This window comes from Coturnix japonica, chromosome 10, assembly GCF_054131305.1.
Source record: "Coturnix japonica strain WE chromosome 10, WE-NBRP24, whole genome shotgun sequence".
In the NCBI taxonomy this organism is placed as follows: domain Eukaryota; kingdom Metazoa; phylum Chordata; class Aves; order Galliformes; family Phasianidae; genus Coturnix; species Coturnix japonica.
In genome coordinates, this window is record NC_140672.1 from 9,174,349 (window position 1) to 9,197,738 (window position 23,390).

Genomic DNA, 23,390 nt, shown 5'->3' on the forward strand with positions numbered 1-23,390 from the left:
AGTAATATCCCAACTGGTGGGAAAGACACTTGACAAGCTTGAAGGTGGGCCCAGAGAGCGTTCTGATTGCAAGGGGAAGATGTAAAGGAAATTAAGCAGCAAGTCACCACTTAAGAGCAGGGATGCTGTTTCAAGTCTATCCACATTCTGCATTGCTTGCAGGCCCGCCACCTATGTTAGTACAGAGACTCCACGTCACTACGTGGATTGCTCATTCACAGTCTGTTAGTGCTAAACACGGGAGATGATGGATAGTGAGGGCACCACAGCCACCGAGGCCCCCTCTTTCTTCATATTTCTCACTCTTCTTTTGCCCCTGGCCAGTCGCTCTTTGTGAAAAACAATTCCTGCACGTTGCATTACCCTCCACGGTGACCCTCGAGCTGTTTTTTTTTTTTTTGCCCTTTCAAAACACTTGACAAAGCTGTCACAGAAGGAGTTCGGCATCTGGAAGCTGTGACAGACACGATATGACCTGATTCATAAAACATAACTAAACAGCTTGGGCTGCCAGAGGCCAGGATTTACAGGACTGCGTTTCAAGAACGGCCTTCAACGCCTGCTCTACCAAACACACTCCTACTCTGCCGCAATACAAATTCCCCAGCTCCGATGGGGTGACCTGCAACACTACAAAATGACAGAGCAGCTGAGACACTAATCTTGTTACAGTCTACCCTGTCTCCTGCTGGTCAAGAAGGGGAAGGGATGACCTTGGTGTTGGCTGCACCTTTTACACCAGGCTACAAGGGAAGGGAATGCTATAAAAATAAAAGCCATCATTTTTTTTTTTTCAGAAATGACTCCAGCACAGCAAGTACAAAGGAAACAAATCAAGGCACTGATAGTTTCTGTTATATTATCCCTACAGCCTCACTTTTACAATAAAAGCCTCTCTGCATTTTTATTTCCTGAAGGTGCAACCTGACCGACAGTGTATTTAAGGACTTTCTGCCATCCTATCCATCAACCCTTTTTCCTTCATTTTCCCTTCAATCACTAGTTATAGTCTGTTAGGTGATTGCCATGGTACCAAAAGGCAAACATCATTAACAATTACACTTTCTTATACCATCAAAACAGTTTGTCAAACAGTACAGTTCTTCAGTTCACATAAACTCCCTTAATACAGTCTGTATTCTTCAGTTATAAACACTGTGCCACAGAACCAGCACTGATTGAACCACCTCCCTCACACACTTCCTCACAAGCAGTACATAGTATTACATAAATGGGTTGACATTCATTGGTCAGGTGGAATGTACACCTCTCCTCAGGACAATCTTACTAATCTACAGAGTACAAACTCCTGTCTTCTTACATACAAGCAGAAAGTACTTATGAGTGGACAGACAACACAGTCTTTCACTTTGTCCGTGTCTGGCCATTTCCCTCACAGGAGGAAGGAAACATGGATCGGGACTCGGCACTCACCCTGCAGCTGTTCTGTGTCTCACTCACACCACACTCACTCTGACATTTAGATCAAAAACCATGGTTTATTCATACTACACAATGCTGACAACGTTTTCTAGCTGGAATCTTAATAACACTCATACTCTGGTCGACCAGTTGCAAACGTTAATGTTTTTCCCAGAGTCGGCTTGACACACGGTACCAAACACTTAAAGCAGATGATAATATTGAACATACAACCTATAAGCCCCGTGATTACAACTTGGAGAACCCAGGCTACCATTTGACAGGCTATCCACTATATCCCATACCTGTAGGAGAGACCAACCTAGGTCCCTCCTATTGTCAACTACCTGGGAGAGAGTATTTGTTCTTGTTTCCATTCATATGACATACAGTTCCCTTTCATAGGAACTCACCCAAGGAGTCTTCCTACCCCAGCTGGCAACCAAAGCCATGAGCTCACCTCCCTGGGAGCAGCACGTATGGCTGTAAACTGTGTAGGATGTCTCCTCAAGACATATGGGCTCCACTTACCATACACATACCTGGTCCACCTATGGGTGGTCCTTGTCTGTCCCTGCAGTGATCAGGTGAGGAAGGGAGTCCTTCAGAGAAATCTCAGGGTGCGCCAAAAGTGTCTCCCTCGCAGCTGGTCCTGCAGCGAACAGAGCTGGTCCCACCTGGGCCGCCAAATTGACTACAGGAATTGAACTCTATAACCTCTATAACTGATACAGTCTCCCATGACATACTTATACCAGAGTTGAGGAAGTATGGGATAGGTGAGTGGACAGTGAAGTGGGTCGAGAATTGGCTGACTGGCAGAGTGCAGAGGGTTGTCGTTGGCAGTGCAGTGTCTGGCTGCAGGGCTGTAACTAGCGGCGTCCCCCAGGGGTCTGTGCTGGGTCCGGTCTTGTTCAACATCTTCATCAATGACCACCCTCAGGAAGTTTGCTGATGACACGAAGTTGGGAGGATTGGCTGACACACCTGAAGGCTGTGCTGCCATTCAGCGAGACCTGGACAGGCTGGAGAGCTGGGCAGTAAGAAACCGGATGAGGTTTAACAAAAGCAAGTGTAGAGTCTTGCACCTGGGTAGAAATAATTGCATGCACCAGTACAGGCTGGGGGAAGAGCTGCTGGAGAGGAGCTCTGCTGAGAGGGACCTGGGCGTCCTGGTGGACGACAGATTAACCATGAGCCAGCAGTGTGCCCTTGTAGCCAAAAAAGCCAATGGCATCCTGGGGTGCATTAAAAAGAGCGTGTCCAGCAGGTCGAAGGAGGTGATCCTCCCCCTCTACTCTGCCCTGGTGAGGCCTCATCTGGAATATTGTGTCCAGTTCTGGGCTCCCCAGTAAAAAAAGACAGGGATCTCTTGGAAAGAGTCCAGTGGAGGGCCACAAAGATGGTGAAGGGCCTGGAGCATCTCCCCTATGAGGAGAGACTAAGCAAACTGGGTCTGTTTAGCCTTGAGAAAAGAAGGCTGAGAGGGGACCTGATCCAGGTCTATAAATATTTGAGGTGTGAGGGGCAAAGTGTTGAGGCCAGACTCTTGTCAGCAGTGTGTGGAGGAGGGACAAGGGGAAACAGACAGAAACTGGACCATAGGAAATTCTGCACTAATGTGTGCAATAACTTCTTTATGGTGAGAGTGACAGAGCACTGGAACAGGCTGCCCAGGGTGGTTGTGGAATCTCCTTCTCTGGAGATATTCAAGACTTGTCTGGATGCTGAGCTGTGCGACGTGGTGTAGGGAACCTGCTTTGGCAGGGGGGCTGGACTCAGTGGTCTCTGGAGGTCCCTTCCAACCCCTACAATTCTGTGATTCTGTGAATATCATGGGGTGGTTTGGATGAGGAAAGACTACCCCTTTGAATGACCTTTTGTCAGGGCATGTCCTGGGATTCCTAGGATCCTCAAAATGCAGCACTGCTTCTGTCACTGAAAAATGGGGCCCTGTGTGGATTGGAGGGAGGGTCCATGAGTCCCTGGCCCACCTGACTGAGTATTTCCATGGTCTTAGCAAAGACATACGTACAACTTGAGAATGACAGTTAGCTGCGTTCATGGTGGCATGGCCACTGCTGATGGCCTTGAACTGTCTGAACATAACTGAAGAGGCTCAGGCTGATGCAAATCAGCTATTGAATGACAGTGTTGAAAAACTGGAAAGACAGGTGGCAGTTTTGATGGGGAAAAAACCTAATTCAATCATTCTCCTATGGAAGATCAGGAACATCTTTCTGGAAGACCATGGGGAACCTGTACAAGGGAATCTGTATAAAATGGACTCTGTAAATGAAGGCACTAAAAGGTCAGATTTTGAGGTTCCATTTGGACTAGATCTATTTGAGATCTGACTGATTGTAACCCTAAAATGAAAAAAAAAAAATGCAGGATAGGCTGGTGGGAGTGCCCTGACCAGTGTCCAACCCCCCAAACCCTGCTGCCCATAATACAGCAGCTGAACTGATGGATATAGTACAGTGGTTTAGACAGAAACCAAGAGAGCATGCCAGCATAGCTGCTCTGGTTATGGGACATGGAGGCAGAAAGCGCTGTGGTGAATGGACTGGAAATTTCAAAACTGACATCCATTACTACTCACCCTGCCCTCAGGCAAAGACTGTATGTTCTGTCCAACATAATGAGGATAGCCATTTGATCAGTGAATGATTTATGGCTGTGTGTCATATAACATGGCCAAATAAGAATGACATACCATTAAATATCAGCCTGTGGTCCTCTATGGAGGACTAACAAAATTATATTAGAGAATTAGGCATGAAAGAGGCAATCTATGAAGATGATTTTGAGAGCCCAGTCAATAAATTTTTCATCAGGAACGAGGGATCTCATCCTACAGCCATCACCTTTACATCAGGATGGGTCTATGTTATCCATACTGAACCCCCCAGTGGCCCTCAGGTGCTGTAATACAACAGGCTGCCCAATTGATGGGGAGACAAGAGTGCCTGCAGCCAGATGCAGTCTCTGAATGGTGGTGGAAAGGTCAGAGAACCATCTGCTGCCATGACTTAGGCGTCCAGCCCCTAAGGTAATCCAGTCTGGACCCATTAGGGTCTTGAGACAACCAATGTTTAAAGACCAGATTAGAGCAGGAGTTCAGTTTAAAAAGATCGATGGACAGCATAATCAGGAAAAAATATCTGTTAAACAGGCCCAAGCACTGAGTATTTATAGTGCAACCTTTTCAGCCAAACTAGATATGAATGTAACTCAAGAAGGGTCTGGATGGGGGCTCTGGCAGAGCCAGAGTTCTTTGTGAACCCCTATGAGGTTTTGGTCACAGGTTTGGCATGGAGCAGAATAAAGATACATCACAGTTGAAAAGCATTTATTGGCTACCTATTCTACACTACAGGTGGTAGAACCAGTAACTCAGATTTCAGAGGTTATCGTTAAACAACAAGGCCAGTCCAGGGGTGGGTAAAAGATCTAACACACATCTCTATGATGGGGGTGGCCCAATCACAAGCAGTGGTGCGCTCAGTTGTTCTGCTTGCCTGCTCCTCACGGAGTTAGGAGAAATCTATGCCTGTTGCGTGTTCGAGTGCATGCGCAATGCCATGTGGAGGGCTTATCGCAATAAAGATTGGCGGATTTGCTGCGTAGACCGGTCAGAACTCAGATCTGCGTTGTGCTTCCTGTGGCACCAAACGCCCAACAGTGGCAGTTCCGTGTATTGGCCAGCAGGTGGCAGCAGAGACCACGGAAAGAACGTCTGCGGGACAGACCCTGGGGATCCGTTCTCTTTTGATTATAGGGGAAGAACACAAAGATGGAAGAGGAGGGAAGGGGGAAAAAAAAAAAGAAAAAAAGAAAAAAACAAACCACAGCAAACAAATAAAAACTTCTCCAAACGTAGCAAACGTGAATGTCTGTCAATAAATAAATGAGTAATTGAATTGATTTCTGTTTCCACTCTCCCCCGCCCCCCTCAACTTCCGAGATGAAGAAACACCTGGTATCAATTGGACAAATGCACACAGTGAAGCCAGGGATGGTCTGAAACGCAAAGCAGCTGAGCAGCTTTTAGAAGAAAACAGAGTAGTAACAACTTCTGTACCTACATTCACCACTCTGAGATCCTGTCTGGGTCACCCAAGGCTTGTAAATAACCACTGGGTCGGTTCTGATGTCGAGTGATTTGTTGTCAGTTCTCTCATGGTTCTCCGGTCAGTTCTCCGGTGCCAGGATCTGCCACAGGGCATTCTGACCACGGGCATCATGTTTCTACGCTGCCGCCTGCATTTAACAGGCAATGGGACTGCCCAGCATGTGCAAGGCAGCACCTCTGTCACACCACCAGAATGTTTAAGGCTGTTGGGATTGTTGTTAGCGTCCCATTAACACTGAGGCTAGAGATACCCTTAGGATTGACATTACTATTAGCATTACTTTGATGGTGCCCTATCTGGGTCATTTCCAGGGGATGTCAGGAGTAAGGCACAGTGTCAGGAGAAAAAGAACAGACTCTGTTACTTTATAAACGTGATAATAGAGAGAGTTCATTGGAAAAAATACAACTTTTAAATAATGCAAAGCATGCTTCTGATTGGATGCAAGCATCATCTGGGCTCTGATTAATATTACTTTTAAGGTAAGGATTATTGTTACCATAATGATTTTTTTTTTGGATTATGATCAGGGTAAAGGTTCCTTTTGCTACAAACTTCTAGCATCATTTTTGTTGTTACATTTGGAGTTAGAGACGATTTTAGAATCCGGGTAAGGGTTAGGATTAGAGTTACATTGTGGGTTAATGCTGTTATCTTTACAGCTCCTGTGAGGGTTGGGGTCTGGTTCAGTTGTTTAAAAATGAAATGAAAAAAGAATAAAAAAAAAATATATTGAAAGCTTCAGATTTCCTTAATCTTTGTGGGAATCATATAATGTGCAACTCAGATCTACCTCTTTGTGCAGTGAGTGCCTGTAAATTTGCTGGAGCCTAATATAATATGGCCTTGTGCTTTCCACTAACTCACCTTCATTTCATTTTCATTACATTTGCTTGGTAGTCAGATTTTGGTGTGTGGATATTTTAAAACAATCTAACTGACATTGGCAAAAAATTAAAAATAAATTAAAAAATGCACAACAGCATCGTATCAATTTTTATAGATAAGATACAGAAGAGCAGTTTTCCTTAGTTTTCTGTGCCTCTTTACTTTCTTACCCTCTCCCCTTGTGTGAGAAACTCTCAAAGTCAAAGATTTCTAGTTAGGCAAAGATGGCAGCGATAGCAGCAGTGCTTATTCATTATTGCAATACTGCGCGCACATCCCCTGTTGGCAAGGGAGAAACTGCACACCAGTCAGTGAAATCAATTCTGTTCTATGCCCTAAACCCAATGCAGGTGATGCTCTCGTGGCTCTCATTGGTTGAGCATCTCAGGCTCACAGACTCCTCCAGACTGTTGCTAGGATTCATTTCCATATAAGGTCAATTACCAACCTCTTGTTTTTAGGTCTGCCTTGTACTTTTCTGCAGAGAGAGAAGGGCAATGTTTCCAACAGTCAGTACATTCATTCTGTCCTGTGCTGGGCTCTACCCACCCTGTGTATTTATCTTGTGCTTGTCTCAATTCTCCCCATGTCAGAATGCCCCCAGTCTGAACTTAACTCTGTTCAGCAACTTTCTTGGTGGAAAAACTACTTATACAGCTGTTTTACAAGAGGGTTATACATTCAGTTAGGGCCTACACTATGTACTGAAAATACTGGAAACTTCCACTGCAAAAACACAATCTACCTCTCCCATCTGTGCAGCCTTGCAGACCCAGAGCATGCCAGGTTATTTCTGCTTTCATAGCATTTGCATGCTGTAGGGTGAGCACAAGGTTCTGCTGCTTGATTCTTCTGCAAGAGCTGCCTACCGGCAAATGGTTGCAGGGATGGAGGATGTGACAGAAAGCATTTGTCTCCACAAGAGCAGAGTTACATTCAGTGCAGAGTGTGAGAGTCAGGTTGGTGTGGAAAAGCACTGACACGCTGGGGATGATGCAGTGCTCACATGTCTAACACTCACAGACATTACTGTCAGAAGGATGGTGCTGTGTTGTGCTTCTACCTTTGGCAGCCCCTGGAGAAATGCTGTGGCACACAGAACACCTTTGTATTGCACTGACTGCTGCCATGCAGCATGGATTTAACACACCAAATCCAGAGCAGCATGACTGCATCTAACTGCCCTGAGAAAAACTACTGTAGCTGAAGAGATGAGGAGGCAGCTGCTCATCTGCAGAACAAGCAGCACTGCCAGACACTGGGCCAGGTGAGAACCTCCTGCTGCAGCGTGATGATGACAGGGCTGGAGATGATCTGCAAAGCCAGCTTAAAAGTGGGAGACATGAGTCAACATGGCAGGAGGACAGAGGTGTTAGGGAGCAGCCAAGGCATCAAAGAGTATCAAAAGGCTTTGAAAAGTATCACAAAGTGACAGCCAGGAAGACTGGGATATATCATGAGCAGCAACCTGGATGCTAGAGATTATTTGCTCCCATACAAAATGGTAGAGATCTTGCTGCAGACATCCCAAAGCCAGGCAAAATGGGAACCCAGAGCTCTGCCTGCACGAACCCCACAGCCAGAGTGTTGCAAGCTGAGCTGCCTTGCTGTTTGTTGCATTCATCGCAATCACTGTGAATGAATACTCAGAATGCAGTCAAGGCGATAATTGAGCATGAGTGACTTTATTCAATAAAAGACAGGAGGGCTTGAGAGGTCAGGGGTGAAGATGGGACTCCTCTTGTCAAGATGAGAGTGGCTCAGAGCTGGTGCTGCTGCCTGGTGCCTGGGACTGGCAGCCTGACTCTAAGTCCCCATCTAAGATGCTCAGCTTCACCTCACTGATGCTGACCTGCTCCTGCATGGTGGTGCTGCTGCTGGGGCACTCGGGCTGTGCTTGGGATGGGCAGCACTGCAAAGGCACTTGTTATGGTTTTGCAATTTGGTTGGTGTTGGTATTCCACATCAGAACACCATGCTAATAATGGGAGTAAAGGGGACAAGTTTTTTTCCTGTGAACTGCCTTAATGAGCATGTGGGGTGGGGCACCGGAAGGGAAGTGAGGAAGGGGACGGGGTTGCTGGACCGGCTCCCTGCGAGGAGACAACGTGGTCAGAGCTTCCTGCCTTCCACAGCTCCATCGGTGAGATTTGGGACTTGGTATTCTCTTTGTTGAGACTCTCTTGTTGTTTGTTTAGCATTATTAGGTTATTAAACTGCCATTCGTTCTCAGATCACCTTTTTCCTCCCTCATTTTTGGTTAGACCTAATCGCAATCTCCCTTCCCTTCCCCGTCTCCCTAAACGCACGTGGCCAGGCCGCGCCGGGCCGCCCCGCATTGCCGCTAGAGAAAAGGGGGAGGGCTTTTGTTCCTGCTGCCCCGGGTTTGTGCCCACTGTCCCGGAGTGAGCTCTAGAGAGAACTCCGTGACATTTTTGGTGGAGAATGCGGGCACAGCTCAGGGCAATGTTTTGGGCAGTAATTAGGTGGTCTTTTTCAGCAGCCCTGTATGTAGGACTGATAGTCCCTAGGTTCCTGTGGTCCTGGCTTAAGGACTTCCTGATGTTGGGGGTAGGGGTAGATTTATTAAGCCGATGGCTGGCAGGGATAGAGATATCTGCCTGGCTCCCTTCCAGACTAACGAACATCACAGGCACCGTGCTTGAACTGGCTCACGAATGCTCTCAATTCCTTAAGTATGACTGGGGTGTCAATTGGAATACTGTGTTGTTAGTCTCTCTAATTGTAGTAGTTTATTATAAATTGCAGAGAGACTTGCAAAGAATAGTGCAGAGAGACTCAGGAAAAGGGCCAGAAGCATCGGGACCCCCAGTATCAGGTAATCTCACCCCTGAACACCAGGGGGACCTTGGGAAATTAATAGAACCCCTGAGTGAGTGTGGGAGATCAGGGGGATCTCAGAACGAATGGCTTATGAAAAAGATAGAGAGTCTCGAGAATGAGATCCAAATACTAAGGGGAAGGCAACAAGTTAATCCCAGCCGACCACAGGAAGCACCAGCATCAGTGTCAGTCGCCCCAGTGGAAGGCCAGAGTTGGGACGTGTGTCCTCACGTCTGGAACGGATGGAGGAAGTAGAGGAAGATCCGGGCGAGGGACCCTCCCCAAAACCACCAAGGAAGGCAACTCAGAAGACTAACAGACATGGAGAAGATAGTGACGATGAAGGCCAGAGATGGGAGCGTGTGCCCTCACGTCTGGAACGGATGGAGGAAGTAGAGGAAGATCCTGGTGAGGGACCCTCCCCAAAACCACTGAGAAAGGCAACCCAGAAGACTAACAGACGCGGAGAAGATAGTGATGATGAGGGAAAAGTCACTGCTTCCTCTACTCGTAAACCTCTGAAAATTACTGAAATCCAAAGTGCGAGAAAGGAGTTTGCCCGACTCCCAGGTGAACGCCTTGTCACTTGGCTGCTCCGGTGTTGGGACAATGGGGCCTCCTGCATGTCTCTAAGCTGCGATGAGGCTCGTCAATTAGGAAACATTGCTCGAGACTCATCTATTGATAGAGGGATTAGCAGATGTCTCGATGGAGTCGCCAATCTCTGGGAGAGGATTCTATCAGCTGTAAAGGCAACCTGTCTTCTCAAAAGTGATTTGGAGCCTGTACTGGAAAAATGGAGTACAGCTGAGGAAGGTATCCAGTACCTGAGAGAAATGGCTGTGGCAGAAATGCTGTTCGATCCCACGTTTGTCCCTGGGGACCCAGAGGATTACCATGACCCAGAAAAGGTGAGCGGTACTCCAGAAATATGCAAGAAACTCATACGGTCAGCACCAGTGAAGTATTCCAGTGTACTATTAACGAACTCTAACAGGTATGATGAGCTGGATAGGAGACCTGAAATTTTTGAGCTCATCCTTTCACTGCAAAATATCGAATACTCACTACTGCCACACCGTACCACCATCGCAGCCATCTGTAAAATGGTGGATAGAATGGACCGAATGGAGAAAAGACAGGACAACATGCAGAAGAGCTGGTCTGCGGCAAGGAACCACAGTGAACCTGTGGCAGTCTCAGCTGTCAGACGCAAATGCACACCTGTCCGAGTGAAGGACCGCAGTGAGCCTATGTCACGTGGTGCCATGTGGAACTACCTGCGTGACCATGGAGAGGATATGAAGAAGTGGCATGACGAACCCAATTTTGTACTGCGAGCACGGGTAAGAAAATTACAAAAGAGGTCAGCCACTACTGAGGTTGCCTCTACCGCTGTAGACAACCAATAGAGGGGCCCTGCCCTCAGCCAGGGGGGGGAAAGGGATAATAGAGTGTATTGGACGGTGTGGATTTGGTGGCCTGGCACATCAGAACCACAAAAATATAAAGCACTGGTGGATACCGGTGCACAGTGCACTCTGATACCCTCAGGTTTCGAAGGGACAGAACGGATACATATACATGGGGTGACTGGGGGTTCGCAGGAACTGTCTGTATTGGAGGCCGAGATAAGCCTCACTGGTAGAGACTGGCAGAAACATCGTATAGTGACTGGCCAGGGGGCTCCTTGCATACTTGGAATAGATTACCTAAGAAGGGGACATTTCAAGGACCCCAAAGGATACAGATGGGCTTTTGGAATAGCTGCTATAGAAACAGACAATATTAAGCAGCTGTCTGATTTGCCTGGCCTATCAGGGGACCCGTCTGCTGTGGGGTTACTACGGGTGGAAGAACAACGGGTACCAATTGCCACGAGAACAGTACACAGACGACAGTACCATACTAATAGGGATTCCTTGCTCCCTATCCATAAGCTCATTCAACAACTAGAAAGTCAGGGAGTAATTAGTAAGACCCATTCACCCTTCAATAGCCCCATATGGCCAGTGCGCAAAGCCAGTGGAGAATGGAGGCTGACAGTGGACTATCGTGGCCTTAATGAGGTCACACCCCCATTGAGTGCTGCAGTGCCAGACATGTTGGAACTCCAGTATGAACTGGAATCAAAAGAGGCAAAATGATATGCCACCATTGATATTGCCAATGCATTCTTCTCTGTCCCTTTGGCCACAGAGTGTAGGCCACAGTTTGCTTTTACTTGGAGGGGTGTTCAGTACACTTGGAATCGTTTGCCCCAGGGGTGGAAACACAGCCCGACCATCTGCCATGGGCTGATCCAAGCCACATTGGAACAGGGCGGTGCTCCAGAGCACCTGCAGTATATAGATGATATCGTTGTGTGGGGTGATACAGCGACGGAGGTTTTTAAAAAAGGAGAACGGATAATCCAGATCCTCCTGTCTGCTGGTTTCGCTATTAAGCGAGACAAAGTGAAGGGCCCTGCCCAAGAAATCCAGTTTCTTGGGGTGAAATGGCAAGATGGGCGTCGCCACATCCCAATAGACGTGATCAACAAAATTACTGCAATGTCTGCGCCCACTGACAAAAAAGAGACACAGTCCTTCCTGGGTGTGGTAGGCTTCTGGAGGATGCACATCCCAAATTATAGCCTCATTGTGAGCCCCCTCTATCAGGTGACCCGAAAGAAGAATAGCTTCGCGTGGGGCCCTGAACAGCAGCAGGCCTTTGAGCAAATCAAGCAAGAGATAGCCCGTGCTGTGGCCCTGGGGCCAGTACGGATGGGACAGGATGTGAAGAACATCCTTTACACGGCTGCTGGGGAGAAAGGTCCCACTTGGAGCTTGTGGCAGAGAACCTCAGATGAGACCCGAGGCCAACCCCTAGGATTCTGGAGTAGAGCATATAGGGGGTCGGAAGAGGGCTACACTCCAACTGAGAAGGAGATCTTAGCCGCATATGAAGGGGTTCGGGCTGCCTCTGAGGTAATTGGCACCGAGACGCAGCTTCTCCTGGCACCTCGACTTCCAGTGCTGAATTGGATGTTTAAAGGGCAGGTTCCCTCCACTCACCATGCCACAGATGCCACATGGAGTAAGTGGGTTGCACTAATCACACAGCGGGCCCGGATGGGGAACCTCAGCCGTCCAGGGATCCTAGAAGTGATCATTGACTGGCCCGAAGGTAAAAAGTTTGAAGCACCACCAGCAGAAGAGGTGTCACGCGCCAAAGAGGCTCCCCCATACAATGAACTTCTGGAAAATGAAAAGAAGTTCGCCCTGTTCACTGATGGATCGTGCCGCATTGTTGGGAAACATCGCAGATGGAAGGCTGCAGTGTGGAGCCCCACACGACAAGTTGCAGAGGCCACGGAAGGAAGAGGAGAATCGAGTCAATTTGCGGAGGTAAAGGCTGTCCAGCTGGCCCTAGACATTGCTGAGCGGGAGAAATGGCCAGTGCTTTACCTCTATACTGACTCATGGATGGTGGCCAATGCCTTATGGGGGTGGTTGCAGCAATGGGAGCAAAATGGCAGCGGAAAGGTAAACCTATTTGGGCCGCTGAACTATGGAAGAACATTGCTGCCCGAATAAAGAACATGGTCCTAAAGGTGCGTCACGTAGATGCCCACGTGCCCAAGAGTCGAGCAACAGAGGAGCAACAAAATAACCACCAGGTAGATCGAGCTGCCAGAATTGAGGTGGCTGAGATAGACCTGGATTGGCAGAATAAGGGAGAGTTATTCCTAGCTCGGTGGGCCCATGAGACCTCAGGCCATCAAGGCAGAGATGGAACACATAAGTGGGCTAGAGACCGAGGGGTGGACATAACTATGGATGCTATTGCGCAGATCATCCATGATTGTGACACCTGTGCCATGATCAAACAGGCCAAGAGGATGAGACCTCTCTGGGGGGAAGGGCGATGGGAAAAGTATAAATATGGGGAGGCATGGCAGATTGATTATATCACCCTGCCAAAGACTCGTAATGGTAAGCATTATGTACTCACCATGGTGGAGGTAACCACTGGGTGGCTTGAGACATATGCGGTACCCCATGCCACTGCCAGAAACACCATATTAGGCCTAGAGACACAAATCCTGTGGCGACATGGCACCCCAGAGAGGATCGAATCAGACAATGGGACTCATTTCAAAAATTCACTGGTGAGCACTTGGGCCAAAGAACATGGCATCGAGTGGATCTATCACATCCCCTATCACGCACCAGCCGCTGGTAAGATCGAGCGCCACAACGGTTTGCTGAAAACCACGCTGAAAGCGATGGGTGGTGGAACATTTAAGAACTGGGAGAAACATCTAGTAGAAGCCACCTGGCTGGTAAACACCCGAGGATCAGCCAACTGAGACAGCCCTACACAGTCCAACTCCCTGCGTACCGTGGAGGGAGACAAGGTTCCTGTGGTGCATGTAAAGAATATGCTGGGAAAAGCGGTTTGGGTCCTTCCAGCCTCTGGAAAGGGGAGGCCCCTCCGTGGAACTGTCTTTGCACAGGGACCTGGGTGCACCTGGTGGGTGATGCAGAAGGATGGGGATGTTCAGTGTGTGCCACAGGGAAATCTGATGCTGGGGGAGTGCAGCCTGTGATTCCATGTGTGTGTGTATATATATATATATCTGTATGTACATATGTAATGCATGTTAACTACTGTTCTGTTTATATGTTGATAAAAGTTAGGCATGATGTGATGATGTGTAATAAGGGGTGGAATGTTATGGTTTTGCAATTTGGTTGGTGTTGGTATTCCACATCAGAACACCATGCTAATAATGGGAGTAAAGGGGACAAGTTTTTTTTTCTGTGAACTGCCTTAATGAGCATGTGGGGTGGGGCACCGGAAGGGAAGTGAGGAAGGGGACGGCGTTGCTGGACCGGCTCCCTGCGAGGAGACAACGTGGTCAGACCTTCCTGCCTTCCACAGCTCCATAGGTGAGATTTGGGACTTGGTATTCTCTTTGTTGAAACTCTCTTGTTGCTGTTTAGCATTATTGGGTTATTAAACTGCCATTCGTTCTCAGATCACCTTTTTTTTCTCCCTTACTTTTTGTTAGACCTAATCGCAATCTCCCTTCCCTTCCCCGTCTCCCTAAACGCACGTGGCCGGGCCGCGCTGCATTGCCGCTAGAGAAAAGGGGGGGGGGCTTTTGTTCCTGCTGCCCCGGGTTGTGCCCACTGTCCCGGAGTGAGCTCTAGAGAGAACTCCGTGACAATGAGGAATTATAAACTGGAATACCAGATACCTGGCAACGTAACAATGCTTTGGCAATGAAAACAGCTTTATTCATCTCTGTAATAAACCAAACCAAACCAAAACAAAAACAACAATCCAACATGACATTGTCAGAGAAACTTGAACAACAACAACAAAAAACTTCAAGGGAAAAAACAGGCATTCAACTTTCAAGTCAGCTAATCGTGTGTTCTCATGGAAATGATCTTATAGGAGTTCTTGTTGAGAAACTCAGCAGGAAGAGCAACCTCAAAAATAAAGCATGAGACATGGTTTTGCAGCACTGGGAACCAGATACAAGCACTCAGTTTGCCAGTCCCATGCTATGCAATTAAAGAGGCCTTTACTGAGGTTTCCCATTAGCCACTGAATTAGCCATTTGACAAATCACCTTTTGCATTATTCAGCCTGCTCAGGACAAACATTATCTGTAGAGTGATTTAACCCACAAGAACATGAGAACTGCTACACTGGCTTAGGCCAGCAGAACAGCTCCAGCCCCAAGCCACAGGCAGCAGGCAGCCAGCAAGGCAGGCACGGGGGAATGGAGCCCTGTGGCCAGCGCTGCCACCCTCCTCTGCACCAGGCACTACGTCAATGTGCACTCAGACACAGACCTTCCCCTAGGTCTTACTCCCTTTAGGCATCACAGACTTCACTACACCCTTCTAAATGACAGGACTATTTGGCAGCTAGGACAGCTGTCACTGAAATCCATGACCCCAGTTCATGGCAGGGCAATGGACTCCTCTGACTAACAGTCTGGATCTCAGATTGTCCACCTATGATTGTAGTAAGGGCACTGCACAGGGTGTTCAGAGAAACTATGGATGCCCCATCCCTGGAGTTGTTCAAGGCCAGGCTGGATGGGGCTTTGGGTAACCTGATCTAGAGAAAGATGTAAGCATTAGAACTAGATGATGACTAAGAGCTTTTCCAACCCATACCATCCTATGATTCAAGGAGCTGAAGATGGCACAGTACCTGTCCCTGAGCATCAGGGGACCAAATACCAGACTTGAGACCTTTTCTGAGAACCATACATTTAACTTCTCTGTGGCCCGTCTCAACATCCTACAGATACCAATTGCTCTCAATTCCTCTACAGGTTTTCTTACTTCAAGAACCATAAGCAAGAGATGCCACAGAAAATTACTATTATTACCATTCCATCATAGTCTGAAGGCCAGTCAGACACAGAATCACCAACGCAACCACTTTTGCAGCAGGGTTAACTGGGAACATTTATGAAAGCTTGGAACTAGAGTATCATCTTTTACCCCTGGATCTGTACTGCCAGTTCCAAAACACTACCTGGACAGCAATTACTATTGCACCACAGCATGCAGTGAGATCAGCCCCTCCACCTGCAATTAATTCCTGGTGTGTCCCTTTGGGGCAGCATACAGCACAGCTCCCACTCACCCAGAGCTCAGGAGCTGACAGATCAGTTAACCTGGTCAGGAGAACCTCATGCTCCTCTCTGTCAGCTCCCCTGCTGCCAAGCACAGGTGGGTACCCACATTAGCGCTGTTGTGGATGAGGGGTGGCCCCAGCAGGAGCACCACTGAAGAACATTGGCTGGCTGCCTGGGCCTCATGCACACCTACAACAGACAAGAAGGTGCTTCTTCCAGGATTTGTTTCCAAAATGATGTCTCAAACTTCACAGTATTCAGCATGCAGGAACCATGTAGTCAGAAGGTATATCTGACTAATCAGAAGCAAATCTTCCCATTGTATCACAAAGTAAACAATTATTTTATATATATTTATGGAGGGAATGGCTCACTTTTAAGCAACAAAAGCCTGTAGTTGTTTGGATTTGGCCTTAGAGGCTTGAGTATGTCTCCAGTACTGCTTCAATTAAACCGTATTTCTTTTTGCTCTCCATCTGCACCATAACACGCTTTCACTTCCAAAGCATTTCAGGTAACAACTTGAAGAACAATTTTTATTTTAAACATACACACACATCTCTTAGCATAAAACTCATCAAGTAGTGTCAGCAAGCACATTTTAATAGCATAATATCGAAAAGTAATTTTACTACTATCTAAGAGTCTGAAGTCTGCAGAGGATATATTTAGATGCATATAAATAGACAACAGTCGGTGATGTCTGGTCAAAGGAGTACAAATCTTTCCTAATGCATGGAATTTGCCTGGCCCCAAACACTGCAACAGCACTTAGACAAGCCTTTTCTACTTGGCTCAAATTCTGCCAGGCCTGTTAATAACAAAGCTATTAGCATGATTTTCTGGATGGGTTGCTTGCTTAGAGAATATTCAAAGACTGTTCTAATAAACTAAACCCGTTACCACATCTGAAAGCATAGGAAATATTGATCAACAATGGAAAGCCATTAGCCTTTCAGCATTTAACATATCCCCATGCGCCCCAACAGACCGACAAGCTCTCCAGGTACCTTCGGACGCTCCATCTCCCCACTGCTTGCAGGCACCTTTGCTTGCCCAGACCACACCAGCGGGAACACCATCCCCATCTTCTGAAATTTTTGGAAAAAAATGTACACCAAGGCAGCTGCGTGGGGAGCTCAGTTACAGATTGGCCTGGGGAAGCTCCGTTTCCCTCTTTCTGTGCTGTTCTGACACATTTGTTTTTGGGTTCCCACCTGTTTTGCCCCACATACCTCATCAGTCCCATTCTTAGGTTGGACAACACCTTACCTTCTTCCTCTACCTCATGGTCAACATCTACCAATGTTCATAATGATGCAGCCAAATACAAATCTCTTCAGGCAAAAGATTTGTACAACAAATTCAAAGACAGCACCCAAGAAACCATCTGAATAACACTGCACCTCCTTGAGCATAAACCAAAGATGAGATTGATGAGTGCAAGGAGTCCATTCCTGGACTTGTGTAGGTTTTAGTAAGCCACAAAACTGGTAGACCAGCTCAGCTTCTAACTCATGCGAGACGCTTCAAATAGCCAGGATTTATTTCCACTGACTGCATTGCCATGAGAAAACTGGTAACTGCTTTTTCTGAAAGAAGAAATGCAAGCTAATATACCATGGGAAGCTTCTTAGTAAGCTTTGTGACTGGAGGCCTAGCTGGCAAGCTTGGGTGTGCATTTTGATACAGCCTTAATGCATTAAAATGCATTTATTATGCATTTAAACAAATGCATAATCCCTTGAGAACAGCTTATATTTAGAAATGTAGATCAGAAAGGTGTTTGGGCACTGAGAGCATTCAGTTTCTGGTATGGTTCTTCCTGCAGAATTGAACCTGACTCTCAGACCAACAGAGAGGAATCGCTGCTCCACGTTTTGGAGCACAGCGGCTCCACCCCACCAGGACAGATTCCAGCAGTAAAACACAGCAGTGGGCTGACACCAAGGGGAGACCCACACACAGCCCACGGCTCCAGGGGATGACTCCAAGCTAATGGAACCAGGCAGAGGCCCCACCACACCACGAGGCACACACTGCCCCAACAGCCCTGGGCACTGTGCTCCTGCCGATGGCTGCAGGTAGGATGGGTGCTGCCAGAACCAGCCCAGCCCTCCCAAGGAAGTAGAAACCCTTTGACACACAGTTATCACCAAAAGGCTCCAACAACCCAGGGAGGATCCATCCATCCCACTGCTTTGTTGTCTGTCGACCTTCACTTGAAAAGGGCTGGACATGCAGCATTCAGACAAGGATTCTCAGAAGGAATGAGCAGACACCACCTTACTCTGGGGACATGTAAACGTGAATGGGAAAGATCAGTAACCAGCAACATGACGAGAAAGGCATAGGTATCCTGGGCTGTCAAGCTCTGTAGGAGACAGCCAGAGACCGTGCAGGGACAGCCCCAGCTAAAGGCTCCCAGCTTTCCCCTCCTTGGTTTGGGGGCTGGTCAGATGATGTTCACACCAGCAGCTAAGGCCAACACACCCTCCTGTTCCAGTTGCTCAATGCAATGAAAATTGCCTGCCCTGGAGACATGACAGACCAGGCTAGAGAGAGAAGACAACAGCACAGGAGAGGAAATACTGCTGCCCTGTATCACAGAAGAAAATGACAGAGGGCAGTGGCCGTGATCTGCAGATGCCATGCTGATGCCAAGCCAGCGCCTGGCAAGCAGCAACAGCACGAAGGGCTGTGACAGCTCCTCGCCCACCTCTGCCCGTGCTCCCCAGGTGTGGCAGCACTGAACTGCCCCTCCATGTAGCCGCCCTCCGTGGCCCCCTCCTCAGCTGCAGCCGATCCCTGCAGGGAGGTTTGTTTGTTCCTGACATCAACATGGCTGCAAGGTTTCGGCTGGCTCCTCAACAACTGCCGTGCTGTCTCCCCTAACGGGAACCTTCCATCAGAAAAAAAAATAAATAAATAAAAAAAAGGTTGATTGTGTCCTACATTTGCTTTCCCGCAGACGAGGAGCGCTCACTACACACAAAAAGGAGGGGAGGGGAAGGGACGGCACTTAACACAAATCCTGGGATCCAGGGGACAAGCGACAGCCTCCCAGGACAGAGGTGCAATGAGAGGCGTGTGCCGGGCGAGGGCAGCGGGACGGCGCGGCTGACGGGAGCCTCCCGCGGTGAGGGCAGGCGGCAGGAGGGAGCCGGGAGCCGCATCTCCGCACACCCGGTGCGTTCCCTGCGGAGGAGCTCAGGAACCCCCCGCAGCCGGAGGAGCCGAGCCGTGCCCCCGAGCGAGCGCCCGGCAGGACCGCGGGCACGGCCGCGACCCCGGCAGCGCAGGGCTCGGGCGGCACCGCGCAGCCCCGGCCCGGCCCGGCGGTGCCGGCGCTCCCCAGGCGGCGGCAGCACCGCGCCAAGGAGCGGAGGGGGCGGCGGCCGCCGCGGTATCCGCGGCCCTGCAGCACCCCCAGCCGCGGGCGGCCGCCGGCGCCGTCCCGCGGGCAGCGATGGGAGCGCGGCCCGGCCCGGCCCGGCTCGTGGCGCCCACCCCACCCTCGCCCCGCGCGGCCCCGCGGCCGCCGCCCCCCCGGGAGGGGAGTCCCAGGCGCCGGCGGACACCCCGTCCCGTCCCGTCCCGGTGCGATGCGGGGCGAGCCCTGCACGGAGCCGGGCGGGACCCCGCCGCTGGCGCCCTCCCGCGCCCCTTCCCCCATGAATAAGTAACGGCGGCTGCAATGCGGCGGGAGCCGGGCGACGGCCGCCAGCTCCGCGATTACCTGGTGCCTCTCGGGGAAAGACGGCGTCCGGAGCGCTTCCCCTGCAGCGGCGGCCGCGGCCGGGCTCCGGCGGGGCTTCAGACTCTCGCAGCAGGCAGGCTGGCCGCCTCTCTGCCCTGTGCCATGGCTCAGCAGCCGCATCCTAGACCGGCTCCGCGGTGGCGGCTGCCGGCGGCCGCGGAGGGAAGGGCAGCCCGCACGGACGGCCCCATGGAGCGCGGCGGCTCGGCTCCGGCTCCGGCTCCGGCGCGGGCAGCGGCAGCGCACATGCACACACGCACACACCGCGCCGGGCGGGCGGGAGGCGGGGGGACGGCGCGGGCGCGGGGCACGCAGCGGCGCAGCCCTCCGAGCCCGCTCGCATCGCCCCGCCGCGGGCAGCCCGCGCCGCTCCGCTCCGCGCCCGCCGACCTCGCGGTGGAGCCGAGCCGGGTGAATCCTCGCCGAGCGCTGCGTGTCCGCGCTTCGCTGCGGAACGACGGAGCTTGGAGGGGGGGGGGGGGGGGGGGGGCCGCGGAGCCTCCCCGGGGGCACCTACGGCGCGGCGGGCGGCAGGGCCATGCGGCTCCGCGCTCAGGCGGAGCAGCCGCGGCGCCGCGCGGTGCGGTGGGGCAGGGCGGGGTGCTCGGCCCGGCCCTTCGCTGCGCCCATCCTCCGCACCCAGCGCTGCCGCCCGGCCCCGGCCCCCGCCAGCGGCGCCGCGCGATGCAGCACGGAGGCGGCCGCCGCCTCCCCCGCGCCGCGCCGCCGCGCCGGGGCGGGCACGGGATGCGGGCGCTCCCCGCCCCGCACGCACGGCTGAGCCGCAGCCGCCCGACCGCGCGCAGACGTGTCGCGGGCCGGGCAGCCGCGCACCGGGCGGGGCAGCGCCGACAGGGAGCACGGAGCCACGAGTCTGACCAACACTCGGGTCGGGATGCGGGAGGGACGCGGGACCCCGGGCCCCGTGGGGAGGCGGGTGCGTGAGGAGCGGAGCGGAGAGGAGAGGAGAGGAGAGGAGAGGAGAGGAAAGGAGAGGAGAGGAGCGGAGAGGAGAGGAGAGGAAAGGAGAGGAGAGGAGCGGAGAGGAATGCTGCTGCCACCGCTCAGGAGCGTTTTCGGCTTTCGAGCGGCTTTTGCGCTGAGGGAACCGGCAGAAACGGCTGCGGCGCCAGGAGGAGCCACGCACGGATTCGAGGCGGCGTTGGAAGCCGAACGCGGAGCTGCGCGGAGCGGAACCGTCTCCTGCCGGCCCGGCCCCGGCCCCGACACGCGGCTGGGTGGAGGAGATGAGCCCGGCGCGGAAATGAGAGGTTACGTTGTCTCCGGGGTCAATAAATTCTGTAGGCGTCAGGGTTTTAGAGGTTGTTACCTGTCTCCAGGACTCCTAGCAGTGTGCAGCTCTGACATTTTGAAACCTTGGTCCGGTTTTCTCAGAAAATGACAGCGATGTTACAGCACGGCGAGCAGAGCACCGCGACAAACTGCCTGCCCGGAGAGGAGCCGCCGTACCTTGCCAACATGCAGCAACCCTGCGCCTGGAAAGAGGCCCCCACCACTGGCCATGAACCCTGGCCCCTCGGCCACCCTCCCGTGGGGACAGCAGTGGTGCCGCTTGGCTGGGGCTGTCCCCACTCTCATGCTGCCTGCAGCTGGAGGAGCGCGGGGCCAGGGTTACTGTGGAGCATGTGGGTACAGCCCATCGTTGTGCCGGGATGGATGCAATGCTTCTGGATACCTTGTGCTGGGCGTTGTGCTGGGTGCGCACGTGGGGGGGCACAGCCCCAGAAGAAGAAGAAAGCTGCAGCGCTGCACCTCACACCTTCCTCCTGGAAACCTTCCTGCCCTGGGATCCAGCGCCTGGGGTCAGTGTGAGCAAGGAAAGGGAATGCGGCTTTGCTCCCAGACCCATCTCTGTGCAGCCTGAGGACACAGTTCTTGCAACCTCTAAGGGGGAAAAGGAGCATTGTTTTGAGATCAGCACCACAGCTTGTGCCTGTGGACCATCAAAACTGCCCTTCCCAGAGCAGTGGCCACCTCTGCCCTATCAGCAACTGCTGCCTGGGGCTGGGAACTGAGGATTGGCACTGAGGGCAGCTCTCCTCTATCCATTTTCAAGCCCTCTGCTCCATGGATCAGGATCAGGCTGTTACAAGGGCAGAGAGGCCCAAGTGATGAAGGAAGGGAGCGACTGATTCCTCTGCTCCCCTAAGAGAAAAGCCATGTCAGAAAGTTGGCTTTGCCAGGGTTTTCTTGTGCATCCCTAATTTTCAGTTCTATCACTGCTGTCTTTTAGAACTGGAGGGAGTGTGTTTGGTGTTCCTCAGTCCCATGCTTGGCCCTGCTCAGCATTAGCAGTGTGCTCCCTGGAGGGAGCAGACAGACAGGAAGGCGCTCTGTGGTAATGCATCTGCAGTCCTGGCTGACCTCTGCCACATGGAGCAGCCTCCTCAGGCCTCTCATTCCCAGCATTTGCTGCCTTGGCACTCCGTTCTGGCCCAGGAGCAGCAGGGCGGGCACAGCAGCGGTGCCAGCTGTGTTCTGGTGCGAGGAAAGGAAGCAAATGTTTGGGTATGACTTTCTTGGTGACAGGAGAAGCTTGTTCCAAGTCAGGCTCATAGTGGAGGCTGCACTGCTTTGCTACCATCCAACACAAACACCAGGTCTGGGTCAGAATCACTCTGAACAGGTACTGTGACAGCACCTCCCAGCAGCTGCCTCCTCACAGGCAGGTTCAGGAACATCCTGCACCCTCTGCTCTCAGGGCTGTGCAGGGGCTACTGCCAGCTCAAAATTCATGCTGGGCATGGGCCTGAAATGGCCCTGCTGCTTTGGTAACATCCCCAGGGAAAAATGCTCTTTTCCAGAGGGTCTGAGAGCGCTGAGAGGCAGGTGGCCATGGGGAGCACCCGCTGTGCCACAGCTCAGCCACTGTACCTGCACTTCCACCCTTCCCCACGAGCCCTTGAGGGAGCTTTGTCTTACTGCAGCCTTCAGGAACAGGATAAATGCCTTATTTCTGACAGAAGACCACTTGTTACCCTATATTCTCCTTTCGTAGGTATCATTCAAGAATTATTTGATAGAATCACTGAGTGGCTTGAGTTGAAAGGAACCATTGAAAGTCATCCTATCCACCTCCCCTACAATGCACAGAGACACCCACAGCTCCGTCAGAAGCTCAGAACCCATTTCCTGACCTTGAAGGCCTGCAGGGATGGGGCACCACCACCTCTTTGGGCAAACTGTGCAGTGCCAACACCACCCTTATTGTAAAAACTTACGTCCAATTTAAATATCCCATCTTTCAGTTTGAAACCATTTAACCATTTTCCTCTGGATGAACACACCATCAGGTCTGTGTCTCCCCTGAACTGAGGACTCCACATATGGAGCAGTGCTCCAGGTGAGGTCTCGCAGAGCAGAGCAGAGGGGTGGGATCACCTCCCTCAGTCTCTGACCACACTGTTTTTTGTGCAGCCCAGGGTACAGTTGGACTCAATGATCTCTAGAGGTCCCTTCCAACCCCTACAGTTCTGTGATTCTGTGATACAGTTGTCTTTCTGGGCTGTGAGGGCACATTACTGGCTCACGGACATCACTTTGGTCTCTTTTGGCTGAAATAAAGATGGAAGGCTGCAGCTACGTGCTGTACCTGTCATGCTGCCCAAGTGCTTCCTGCCCCCCAGAGCCATGTGCCCCACTCAGCCCTAGGCACAGTGGC

The 23,390-nt window shown here is 51.1% G+C and overlaps 1 protein-coding gene across 1 annotated transcript in view; it reads right to left on the bottom strand.

Annotated features, from left to right (window-relative positions):
• The window catches only part of LOC146759253 (cytosolic carboxypeptidase 4-like), a 203,896-nt gene extending 183,415 nt beyond the window's left edge, over nt 1-20,481 (bottom strand). The window contains exon 1 of the mRNA XM_085510194.1: nt 19,688-20,481. The gene's annotated coding sequence lies outside the window, so the exon portion shown is untranslated. The remainder of the gene's footprint in view (nt 1-19,687) is intronic.
• Between the last annotated feature and the right edge of the window lie 2,909 nt (nt 20,482-23,390).